Here is a 14,024-nt window from a genome sequence, read left to right as displayed (position 1 = left end):
GAGATCATTCCCTGCATATTTTCAGACCACAGTGCTCTGAAGCTCGAACTCAATCACAAGAGGAAATTTGGAAAGAACGCAAATACATGGAGACTAAACAGCATCCTTCTAAAAAATGAATGGGTCAACCAGGAAATTAAAGAAGAATTGAAAAAATTCATGGAAACAAATGATAATGAAAACACAACAGTTCAAAATCTGTGGGACACAACAAAGGCAGTCCTGAGAGGAAAATATATAGCAGTGCAAGCCTTTCTCAAGAAACAAGAAAGGTCTCAAATACACAACCTAACCCTACACCTAAAGGAGCTGGAGAGAGAACAACAAAGAAAGCCTAAACCCAGCAGGAGAAGAGAAATCATAAAGATCAGAGCAGAAATCAATGAAATAGAAACTAAAAAAACAATAGAACAAATCAACAAAACTAGGAGCTGGTTCTTTGAAAGAATTAATAAGATTGATAAGCCCCTGGCCAGACTTATCAAAAAGAAAAGAGAAAGGACGCAAATAAATAAAATCATGAATGAAAGAGGAGAGATCACAACCAACACCAAAGAAATACAAACAATTATAAGAACATACTACGAGCAACTCTATGGCAACAAATTTGACAACCTGGAAGAAATGGATACATTTCTAGAGATGTATAAACTACCACAACTGAACCAGGAAGAAATAGATAACCTGAACAGACCCATAACCAGTAAGGAGATTGAAACAGTCATCAAAAATCTCCAAACAAACAAAAGTCCAGGACCAGACGGCTTCCCAGGGGAATTCTACCAAACATTTAAAGAAGAATTAATTCCTATTCTCCTGAAACTGTTCCAAAAAATAGAAATGGAAGGAAAACTTCCAAACTCATTCTATGAGGCCAGCATCACCTTGATCCCAAAACCAGACAAGGATCCCACCAAAAAAGAGAATTACAGACCAATATCCTTGATGAACACAGATGCGAAAATTCTCACCAAAATACTGGCCAATAGGATCCAACAGTACATTAAAAGGATTATTCACCACGACCAAGTGGGATTTATTCCAGGGCTGCAAGGTTGGTTCAACATCCGCAAATCCATCAATGTGATACAATACATTAATAAAAGAAAGAATAAGAACCATATGATACTCTCAATAGATGCTGAAAAAGCGTTTGACAAAGTGCAGCATCCCTTCCTGATTAAAACTCTTCAAAGTGTAGGGATAGAAGGCACATACCTCAACATTATCAAAGCCATCTATGAAAAACCCACCGCAAATATCATTCTCAATGGAGAAAAACTGAAAGCTTTTCCGCTAAGGTCAGGAACACGGCAGGGATGTCCGTTATCACCACTGCTGTTCAATATAGTCCTAGAAGTCCTAGCCTCAGCAATCAGACAACAAAAAGAAATTAAAGGCATCCAAATCGGCAAAGAAGAAGTCAAACTATCACTCTTTGCAGATGATATGATACTATATGTGGAAAACCCAAAAGGCTCCACTCCAAAACTGCTAGAACTTATACAGGAATTCAGTAAAGTGTCAGGATATAAAGTGAATGCACAGAAATCAGTCGCATTTCTTTACACTAACAACAAGACAGAAGAAAGAGCAATTGAGGAGTCAGTCCCATTTACAATCGTACCCAAAACCATAAGATACCTAGGAATAAATCTAACCAAAGAGGCAAAGAATCTATACTCAGAAAACTATAAAGTACTCATGAAAGAAATTGAGGAAGACACAAAGAAATGGAAAAATATTCCATGCTCATGGATTGGAAGAACAAATATTGTGAAAATGTCTATTCTACCTAAAGCAATCTACACATTTAATGCAATCCCTATCAAAATCCCATCCATTTTTTTTAAAGAAATAGAACAAATAATCCTAAAATTTATATGGAACCAGAAAAGACCTCGAATAGCCAAAGGAATATTGAAAAAGAAAGCGAAAGTCGGTGGTATCACAATTCCAGACTTCAAGCTCTATTACAAAGCTGTCATCATCAAGACAGTATGGTACTGGCACAAAAACAGACATATAGACCAATGGAACAGAATAGAGAGCCCAGAAATAGACCCTCAACTCTATGGTCAACTAATCTTCGACAAAGCAGGAAAGAATATCCAATGGAAAAAAGACAGCCTCTTCAACAAATGGTGCTGGGAAAATTGGACAGCCACATGCAGAAAAATGAAATTGGACTATTTCCTTACACCACACACGAAAATAGACTCAAAGTGGATGAAGGACCTCAATGTGCGAAAGGAATCTATCAAAATCCTTGAGGACAATGCAGGCAGCAACCTCTTTGACCTCCACCGCAGCAACTTCTTCCTAGGAACATCGCCAAAGGCAACAGAAGCAAGGGCAAAAATGAACTATTGGGATTTCATCAAGATCAAAAGCTTTTGCACAGCAAAGGAAACAGTTAACAAAACCAAAAGACAACTGACAGAATGGGAGAAGATATTTGCAAACGACATATCAGATAAAGGGCTCGTATCCAAAATCTATAAAGAGCTTATCAAACTCAATACCCAAAGAACAAATAATCCAGTCAAGAAATGGGCAGAGGACATGAACAGACATTTCTGCAAGGAAGACATCCAGATGGCCAACAGACACATGAAAAAATGCTCCACATCACTCGGCATCAGGGAAATACAAATCAAAACCACAATGAGATACCACCTCACACCAGTCAGAATGGCTAAAATTAACAAGTCAAGAAATGACAGATGCTGGCGAGGATGCGGAGAGAGGGGAACCCTCCTACACTGTTGGTGGGAATGCAAGCTGGTGCAACCACTCTGGAAAACAGTGTGGAGGTTCCTCAAAAAACTGAAAATAGAGCTACCCTACGACCCAGCAATTGCACTCCTGGGTATATATCCTAAAGATACAAACGTGGTGCTCCGAAGGGGCACGTGCACCCGAATGTTTATAGCAGCAATGTCCACAATAGCCAAACTGTGGAAAGCGCCTAGATGTCCATCAACAGATGAATGGATAAAGAAGATGTGGTATATATACACAATGGAATACTATGCAGCCATCAAAAGACATGAAATCTTGCCATTTGCGACGACGTGGATGGAACTAGAGGGTATCATGCTTAGCGAAATAAGTCAATCGGAGAAAGACAACTATCATATGATCTCTTTGATATGAGGAAGTGGAGATGCAAGGTGGGGGGGTTTGGGGGGAGGTAGGAAAAGAAAAAATGAAAAGATGGGATTGGGAGGGAGACAAACCATAAAAGACTCAATCTCAAGAAACAGACTGAGGGTTGCGGGGGGGAAGGGGGATGGGAGAGGGTGGTGGGGAAATGGACATTGGGGAGGGTATGTGCTATGATGAGTGCTGTGAAATGTGTAAACCAGACGATTCACAGACCTGTACCCCTGGGGATAAAAATACATTATATGTTTATTAAAATAAAAAAATTAAAAAAAAAAAAAAAAAAAAAACAAGTTTGACTGGATGGACATAAAAACCGTGGGATAAATGGCCCAAAGATAGTTGGGGGGGGGGAGGTTAGAATGTAAATGGGCGGTTGGCTATGAAGAGAGGGATTGAGCACTGATTACTTAAATAAGGATTACTATATATGAGTGAAGCATTTTACAAAACACAAATCATTATTTACTCTGTAGTTACTTGGAGCTTCCTTTTATGTGGCTCTCTGACTTGGAAATACAACTTTAAATGAGTGGCTGACTGTTTAAGGCAAGAAACAAAGTAAAACCAGCTCTTCATACATAATTTACTGAAAGCTCTTACTTTTTATTTTTTGTCAGCAACCCATATTGCTTTCATCGATCAGATAGTCTACTGACTTTAATTCATCAATTAATCAACACATATTTTGAATATATATTATAGGGCAGGGCAGGTCCACGTGAAAGACATTTGTCATGGGAGTGAAAGAGAAAATGTCTATGAAATTTGGAAGTCTATGAAATCATTGAAACAGACTTGTTGACTAAATTCCAAAAGCCTAGCTTTTAATACACTTCCCATGTCTGGAGTGTATGCCTTAAAGGTGACATTTCTTATTCATCACACAGCCCACCAATGGTAGGTGTTAGATAAATACTTGTTGGACTAATGTGTCACAGTTATCTATTGCTATGTAACAAACTAACAAACTATCCCAAAGCTTAGTGGACTGAAATAACAGCTACTTTATTTGATTGCTTAAAATGTTATGATTTTGGCAGGGCTCAGCAGAGTAGCTTGTCTGTTCCATGTGGCATCCGCTGGAATGGATTGCCTGGGACCAGAGGATGTGTTTTCAAGATGGCTCCCTCCTGTAGGTGGCGAACGGTCAGGAACAGGTGAAGGCTGGATGCAGCTGGGACACTGGGACAGCCAGGCTCCTCTTTCCATCCAGGTAGTCTCAGGACCACCATCTTTCCATGTGGCCCTCCAAATCATCCCTCCACATGGTGGCTGGACTGCATGAGTGTGTATATATAAACTGTTTTTATTTAAGTTAAAAATAAGGTGTGGGAAATATTTTCGGTGGATCATGATATATGTCCATATGGTACAGCTAATGCTTCAGATTTACTTTAACAACTTCTTGTTACCATTGTGATTACAGAAATGGACTAACAAGAAACATTCACAGGAAGGACTCTGTACCGACCCTGCACCTCACTGCAAGCCTCCCTCCAGAAATTGCCGAGTGAGCACCAAGGAAAAGAGAACTTGCCCCCTTCTTTGGCTGGATCTTGGCACCCACACATGTGATTATGCAATGGCCTTTGGCTTGCTTTGGAAATGCATAAATCATTATCCAGAAGTTTCTGCTGCTGGGAAGATCCAGCAGAACATCACGTCCTCTCCATTTCCGGCTTGCCCGTACTCGAAGGTCCTCTTCCAGTTTCTAAGTTTCAGTGTTTATCTCTGCTTTTTCTCCCCTTCAGAATAGTCTCTCTTGCCTAGTTCTACTACTTAACCTCATCAGGAAGAAGATGCTGTTGTATGATCACAACAGGGAACACAGGATTGTGGGCATAGTGACTGCCATAGACTGGGGCACTTCTCCCCAGGGCCCCCTTAGAAGAGTTTGATCCAACTTGGATGTCAGCTTCCAAGACCACACAAATGCTGGTCCACTAGCTTGGCATGCTCCAACCAAAATCCTTCTCTTACTCATCACACAGCCCACCAATAGCTGGTGTTAGATAAACACTTGTTGAACTAACGTGTCCCAGTTATCCATTGCTATGTAACAAACACCTGCTCCCTGGACAGCATCCTTGTGTTGGAAGGTTTTTCATTCACTTCGGTTAGAAATAGACCCACTTGTATCCTTGTGTGCATATCTGCAACCTGCCAATTATCAAATTCCTCAAACTCCTAAAGAATTTTCCTCCAGTAAATGCTGATTATGACCTCCTCCCAAATTATCAGCAAGTTAAATATTCACTTCCCTGATAATGAGAGTACAGATGATATCAATTATTAGGAAAAGTTAAAATACTCATCATGGGTGGGAGGGGTTTGCTCAGGTCACACCTGCCACCATTAGGAATGTGTTGGCTGTGCGTCAGGGGCTGCATGCCAGGGGCTGCACAGTGTTTCACACATACCCTCTTCTTTGACCTGCATAACCTGCGAGCCAAACACTATTATGATCACACTCTACAGGTGAGGGAACTGAGGTACAGAGATATTAAGGAAGTAACTTGCCCACGGTCACACAGGTAGCAGGGGAGGAAGTCTTGCTTCTAACTCCAGCTGCATATTACACTTGGGGACGCTTGCAAGGTTCCTGCTGAACTCAAGCATACCAGCCTGCATAGGCACACACAGGTAACTGGCATTCTGGCCTTGTTTGTAGTGCCTCCCCATTATCCAGGGGTTAGTGGTGTTTTTCAATTGCCACTATTCTTTCAATCAGTACATTATTTGAAACAAATCTGTGGCATTACCTTGGATTTCACTTCTGCTGGTCATTTTGCTCAATATGCATTGTTACGTTTCTATTTTAATTGTTTTTTTTTTTCATAATGCTTTGTTATCACTGAATGCTTTTTCTCCTGAAAAGCCAGGTAAACAGGATGGGTGGATGTGGGGTATCTTGCTCTGCTTCTGTGATCAGTAGAGTCTGGGTGCCACTAGAGTAAGGAAGGGAATAAAAAACGAAGCAGGTCTTGCCATGTGTCCATGCTGTATGCTGGTGAGGCTGGTTATGGCTTCATCAGGGCATCTGTCCCCCAGTCTGGATGTCTCTAATTAATCAACATTTTACAAAATCTCCCCTCAAGTTTGAAGGCCTTCATCTGTAAGAGATCTAGTTCTAGCTAACTTTTGTCATATTTTATAAAGTCTTTTAAAGGGTACAGAGCTCTCTTAGAGTCTCCTTAAGTCCAGCCAGAACTCAGGAGGTGCTTGGAAGACAATGTTTCCCAAATGTTTCCCAAAGCTAAACCCACCTCCAAGAGTCCACACAGTGAGGCATCCCTGTGGCAGTTCTTCTGTCCTCCCTTGTCCTTGCACATATACTCACACAGATGGGCACACACTCAACAATTACAATCACCCACAAAGTCAGTGCACTCACATATAGGCACACAACCACAAACACCCTTACATACACACTCAGACACACACCCACTCACACAGACAGGCACATACTCACAAACACCCTTACATACACACTCAGACACACAATTATTTAATGGGTATAAAGTTTCAGTTTTGCAAGATGAAGAAATTCTGAAGGTTGGTTGCACAACACTGTGAATATACTTAACACATTGAACTGCACATTTAAAAATGGTTAAGACAGGGGCACCTGGGTGGCTCAGTGGGTTAAAGCCTCTGCCTTCGGCTCAGGTCATGATCCCAGGGTCCTGGGAAAGATCCCCACGTCGGGGTCTCTGCTCAGCGGGGAGCCTTCCTCTCTCTCTCTGCCTGACTCTCTGCCTACTTGTGATCTCTGTCTGTCAAATAAATAAATAAAATCTAAAAAAAAATGGTCAAGACAGTAAATTTTATGTTACATATATTTTACCAAAATTAAAAAATGACAAGAATAGTAAAGACAGGGATATGTACTTGGTAAGCTCACAAGCGCATTAGTTAAATCTTGCATTCCTCCACTGGCCTTCCTGGAGGACCCTGCCATGTGGAGACCGAACCCAACAATCTGCTGTTCCTGGGAATGTAGATTAAGGATGATGGCAGAATGCTGGCAAGAGGGTCATGCCTAGGGAAGCTGAAACAAGGAGAAGCATCTGCCATCTGGAACTGTCACTGCTGCGGGTTTACATCTCTCCTAAAAGAAGAGGGAAAGAACCTTTGGAGGAACAGTCCTTTCTCAGAACCCAAGCCCTGTTACAGAGGCAGATGTGATGGTGCTTTATAAATTCCTTCTCCTGGCTTTAAATGTCATTGTCAGACTTTGTGACGACTCCCCCGAGGCTTCTATCAAGACATGAATGGATGCAGAGGCCCACTCTCCTTTACTGACTGCTCATTCTGGTGGCTGGAACGTGACTGTAAGCTTTCCACCCAGCCTCCCTCCCATCCTCTCCCCAACACCACCTCTCCTGGAGTGGAAAGTTCCCCCCTCGATTCCTAAGACTCAAGGTCACTGGAGGAGAAAGTCTTCCCCAAGAGGTGGACTTTGATCATTTATGTTGGAGGGTTTGGCAACTTCGTTGTTATTTATATCCACTCCCTGTGCAACTACATCTATAACCCACAAAATCCAAGTCTTGTTTCAACTGGAAAAAACCAGCAGGGTCCAGACGTGACTGACTTTTTGTTTGTTTGTTTGGGTTGTAATGTTTTGCATATAAATCAAATAGAGTTTGCCAGAAAAATCATCCCCTGAGCAAACAGTCTGCTTTTGGATATTGCCAAATAGGAGAGAGATGGAAATATATCTAGAGAGAAGAGTGTCCATACCCTAGAAATGAGAACTCAGACTGAACAAGTCGAAGTAAGATAACTTGGAATTCTTCCTCCCATCGCACGCTCCTTCTGCTCACCTAAGGCTTCCAGAGTTTGCCACGTATCTCTGACGGGAGCCAGGATCCCTCAGTGACAGGTGGAGATATTCTTGCCCTGCCCCTTGAATAGGCAATGAGGAGTTAATTGCAGCTCTGTTTCAATCAACAGGACACCAGGATCATGGCTTCTTCAGTTGCAGGGAAGTGAGAAGGTGTGCCAGGGCTTATGCTCTCCGAGAGAATGTACACCTCTTCAGAGGTGCCATCCTGAGCCAGTGAGGCCAGAGAAAGTGTATGTGGGGAACCTGTATTACCCCAGTCAAGGACCTTCCCCTGAGAGCTTCCTCTTGCTCCAAGCCATTACTATGACCCTGATAGCAATGTCTAGAAGGGACAGTAAGGGACTGACCTCACTGCAACTGTTCGCCCTGAGATCCACTCCGCACTTTGTCCTTGCTTTACTCTGTTTTGGGTGTGTGTGGGAGCATGGGGGGGGACAGGGTGGGTGATATGGAGAAAGGAGTCAACACAGCACACCTGAGACTACTCTCCCCAGAAAGCCTTCTTTAAATGGCTAGCCCTTGGTTGGCATCTGGGACCTTGGACTTCAGGAGTCCCACTGTTCCTTGACTGATGAGCATGGCTCTCTGTGCCCACGCTCTTTGGACAGAGAACACGGTTTATGCTGAGCACCTGCTTTCCTTCTGTGAGTCTGGAGTTTGGTACATGCTCAGCAGAGTACCTGGGTGACCAGCCTCCAACAACAACCCTGGGCACTGGATCTCTAATGAGCTTCTCTAGTAGACAACATTTCACATGTGTTGTCACATTCGTAGCTGGGGATGTAACCATGTGTCTGACTCCACTGGGAGGGGACTCTTGGAAGTTTGCTCCTGGCTTTCTTTGGACTTCACTCCATGAGCCTTTTCCTTTGCTGATTTTGGTTTTCATCTTTTCACCGCAATATATCACAGCTGTGAGGATGACAGCCTGGTGAATCATCAAACCTGGGGGTGATCTTGGAAAGTCCTCTCCGCCCTGGTGTGGTGATGCCAGCTTTGTGGACTGTGTTGCCCAGACTCCTTTATCAACTGATTTTCATTAAATTGAGCAAATGAGAGACACTGGAGGGAGAGTAGAAAGGGAAGAAGAGAAGAGCCAGAGTCATTCTTCCCTCCCTCCTGACCTCAGACAAACAGAGTTTCTGGTGATGACCCTAACCCTTGCGCTGGGATGACACCACTCCCCTGCTGTTGCTAACTGCTGAGTTAATTGACTTGATTTCCCTCTTTGGCTTCTGGTCTCTTCTGGCACCCATGTAACCAAACCCCTGTGTTCAATTCCTTCTTTTAAAAATATCCGAAGTGTTTTTTTGGTTCCCCCCCCAACCCCCCAGTTAGACCTCACATGCAGCGTTCCTTAAATACCTATAGTGTGCCACCTCCATGCCAGGCAAGAAACATTCAGAAACAAAGGACACCACAGAGTTCAGAGTCTGTTCATCCAGCTGCTTCTACCATAGTCACATTTGGTGGTGGGGGGGCATAGTTCAAGTTTCGTGGTATGGCCAGAAAACTTTGTTCTGACTTCTAAGCCCCCGTGCTATGAGGAAAGGCTCTGTAATATCACTAACAGAGATGTGACTGACTTTTTAATAACATCTGTAACATCTTAACATCTCTGTGCTTGGTGTCCTCAGATCAGATACTCTCCTATTGACACTAGTTTTAGGCACAAGGAAAGCCACTGCTTTTTAAATTCTTCTGGGTCAGTGGTTTGGGGAAGTTAGAAAGCTAAATAATACATGTGCGTAGTCACTCAATAATGAGTGAGTCTCAGGCCCAAAGTGGCACTGAGGTGACAGTTGTGAGGGTGACAAACCTGTCCTGAATGCATAGTACAGTCAGGAACCCCAGGGGGCCTGGCAGCTGTGCCACCTAATCTGAAGGGAGCCAAGCTGCCTGGCTCTTCCTCAGACCCACATAGGCAAGGGGGTCTCTAGGAATGCTGGACACTCAGGCTTGATTTTTGCCAGAAGAACTACCAGAGTAGGCTGGTCCTTCTTTAGCACTCAACAAAGGGCATGGAAAGGATGGGCTTTGAGTAATCGAATGGTCAGCAGACTATCCCTGGGGAACTCCAGCTAGGGCCTCTACTCTCATGCAGTTTAGTGGGAGTACAGAGAAGGAGACAGAGAGTGGCTGCTTTGTATGAGAAGCACCAGGACAAGGCCACCTCCTGCAGGACATGTGTGCAGTTTGGGCTGAGATCTGGAGAGTGAATAAGAAATTGTCCAGTGGTGAGAAGAGGCAAGAGGAGTGGAGTGTGTTTCTGGCCACAGTACAAGTGGTACAAGCAGGGAAATCACTGGGGCTGGAGCATACCACAAGGGGCTGGGGGCAGGGGCAGGAGGTGGGTAGAGTGGGCATCCACTGCAGAAGGCAAGAGAGAGTGAAAAAGATGGGGATGGAGGACAAAGTAGGACCAACATTGCAGAGACCCAGTCAACCAAAGTTTGGAATTTATCCTAAGAGCAAATGGAAGTGGTGATAGAAGAGCTTGTGCAAAGAATTTGATTCCAGATTTAAGCCCCTCAAAGCCCTTTCTCACTGCAGTGTGGAGAACGGACTGGAAGAGTCAAGATCGGAAGTGGTAGGTGGTTCTGGAGATTTTGACAACAGAGGATGATGCGCAAGTCTGAACCTCCACAAGTGGGAGTGGGAGTGGATGGGTAGATGCGAGAGCTATTTAAGAGGAAGAGTAGAAATTATTTGTTGAGGGATTGGATTTGGGGGTTGAGGGGAGGAAAAGAAGGAAGTGCCGAGAACAACACCACATGTCTGGCTTGGCAACAGAAAGTAGGGTGGTGGCATTCACTGAGATAGGGAACTTTTGAGATGAACCAGGTTTTCAGGGGAAATTACACATCTCATTTTAGACATGATGAGTGTGAGTTATCCCTGGGACATGCCAAGATGGTTGGGAGGCACTTACATTGGGGAATCTGAGGTTCTAGAAAAGATCATGGTTAAAGACCTAGATTTGGGACATGTCAGGATACGGATGGGAGATGAGAACAATGGGAATGCTACATTTATCCAAGCGGGTGCGTGCGGCACTAGAGGAGTGTAATGCCCCAGAATCCGGGGGAACAGACCTTCAAGGTAAGAGTGCCCAAGTTCAATGTCTCCAAATGTTAAGTAAATGAGAACAGAATCCTTTCCTTTGGATTTAGCACAGGTCATTGGTGACCTTGAGCTAGTTTCAACAGAACGATGGAGCCGATGACAGATGGCAGAAGCTTACAATGAAGAGGAGAGAGGGGAGCAATAGCTGGGGGCATGTGGGCCCAGGGAAGGTTGGAGCAAGTACTGAAGAGACTTGCCTTGAATTTGTGTCAGTGCTGGTAGGAGCAGCTGCTCAAGTGGGAGCTTTAAGATAGAGGAGAAAGAATGGATGGGCAGTATGGCAAGACCCTGAAGAACAAGGTGACATAGACCACAGGCAAAAAGGCGGGGCCCTGTGCCCTTGGCCATGGACAAAGGGGCGACTGGAAACATTTTCCAATTCATTAAGAGGAAGAAAGAGGGAAATATAGGCATTTGCAAACAAGTTCATAGATTGGTAGCAGAAAATTTAGAGAATTCCTAACCAATGGTCTTCCCCCCCTCTATGAAATCAGATCAAGGGGCAAGGTCAGAAATTTGAAGACAGTAAAAAGGGTTAAAAATGGCCCTATCTGAAAATAGGAGTATTTAGAGAGACAAAGAATCAGAAATATATATATACATAGAAGAAAAGTTTTCTATTTCTCCAGTTATTTGAAAATAAACCAAAATGGTTTTCAGGGGGAAAAAAGTGTTATTTTCTAATTTTTGTGACACTTAAAGTTATTTACTCATCTTCCCCAGGGCTGGGCCTCCCCTCCTGTGGGAAGTCCTGCAGTTAGGTGGTGGCTGAGGCTCGCATGGATGCTTCAAGAACACAGACCATCCCCCCTCAGCCTTATTGACACAAGGACACCCTCTTGCTTTATGCATGGTCACAGCTGTCTGTGACATGTCTGCGAGAGGGCAGACCCACCCTTCATCCAAGCAGCCAACCTCAGCACCCCCAGTGGGGACACTGCCCAGTGGAGGAAGACCCTCCCAGCCCCCCTGAGGAAAGGGAGAAAGCAGGGTGTGAGGGGCCTCTGCAGAGGGGCTTCAGAACGGGAGTGGGGATGGTGAGGAGAAGCCCGGCTAGGAACTCCGAAGTAAGGGGGGGCGTAGGTTGGGGGAGGGGCTCATGCCAGAATAACGCGGGATGGCAGAAATAAGTAGAAAGTCCTAGAAGCTGCTCTCTTTGCTCCGGCTGTCAAGAAGGGGGAGGAGAAAACCCTGTGGGACGGGAGGGGAGGGTGGAGGGTGGGGGCTGTTAGGAAGTTATTTAAGAGCCAACTTTCTTGTCGTTTCTCCTGCGTCCTTTTGAGGAAGTACCTCTGAGCTGCACCAAGCCAGCCTGCCTTAGGGCACCTCGGGCGGGGACCGCAGGTAAGCAGCCACCCCTCCCGCCTGGCCTCACCGCAAACCTGGACCCAGGAGCCAAGGGGCGCGGCTGCGCCTGCCTTCCTGCCCTGGAGTTTTTCTGCGATCCCTCAGGCGTCGGCTGCTCCGGGTATAGGGGACAGGGGTAGGGGTAAGAGGCGCCCCCACTTGTCCACTGCCTTTCCTGGCCCCCATCTCCGCGCCTACCCAGCCCCACTTCCGTCCAAGCAGGGTCTTCTCAGGCACTCCTTCAAGATTTCCTGAAGGCTCTGCTTGCAAGAAGGCCACCAGATGCGAATGAGGGACTTGGGAGGGCTCCCCCAAGGGAGCTCCCTTCTCCTCAGTGGAGAAGACTGTGGAGGGATGAGACAGAAGGTTAGAGAGAGAGAGAGAGAGAGAGAGAGAGAAGGGCCAGGTAAGAACACCTGCTTGGCTTGGCTCTGCATCCCCTTGCATCCCCTTTCCCCTTCCCAATGCAAGAGCTGAACTTGAGCACTTACCCCCCCAAGACCTGTGGAGAGGAGGGTGCTTCTGCCCACCTGCACTCACCTGCACAGGCTACTCTTACCTGGCAAGCACCTGGGGCTCCCCAGCTCTCTGCTTTCTGGGTTCTCTCTCCCAACAGGCTTCTGCACTGCTCTACTCTGTTCTCCCCCAAACCCTCCCCTCCCTTAGTGATCCTAAGCCCACCTGGGGGTTATTTTCCTCCAGAGGATGGCTTTTTCTTACCTTCCATCATTAACCCTTTCTCCCTGTCCCCTCAGCTCATTAGAGACTTTGTAAATATGTCTGTAGGTATTTATGGAAACCGATTCAGACTTTATGCTTGCAAATATTGCTGTTTCCTTCCCAGACCAAATACCCTACCTAGAAAGTGGTTCTCTTGTCTCCAGCTGTGTTGCCTTTGCTCAACATGTTTCTGGAACAGTCTACTCTGGTTGCCTCTATAGTGGAGGCTCTTCATCTTTTGAGGGTGTGTTTGGTTTTTGAAAAGAGCCAAATAACCAAGAGTCATGACTGGGTGATCCAGATGATCAAGGTGAAAGCTCCGTTTGGGCCAGAAACAAGGGCTCCCTTTATTTGGTCCGTTTGTCAACAAGTACTGATTGGGGCCTGACAGTGAGGTGTGTGGTGTTTAAGCTGGCTTCTTGCCTGTGCAAACTCCAGAGGAAGGGGAAGCAGGCTTGGAGCAAGCGCAATGTTAGCGCCACTGACCAAGTACACTCAGAGAAAGGCTATTAATAGCCCTAATTCAAAATCACAATGTACCCTCTTCACCCACCCAGACTCCACCTGCCTTCTCCTGCTCTGTGTGGTCCTGGCTCCAAAGCACTTGCCGCCTTGTTATACCCTTTTCTGTTTACTTCTGCAAAGGGTGGCCTCCACCCAACCCTGACTGGACTGGAAGCTCTCGGTCAACAATCTTCTGTTTTGTTCTCTGATGTATTCCAAGTGCCCAGATCACAGCCTGGCACATAGTAGGCTCTCACTAAACATTGGTTGAATGAAGTTGCAAAAATGAACACTTACCTGGACA

This window comes from Martes martes (genome assembly GCF_963455335.1).
Source record: "Martes martes genome assembly, contig: scaffold_52, whole genome shotgun sequence".
Classification (NCBI taxonomy): domain Eukaryota; kingdom Metazoa; phylum Chordata; class Mammalia; order Carnivora; family Mustelidae; genus Martes; species Martes martes.
Note: the sequence above shows the minus strand (reverse complement) of the source record.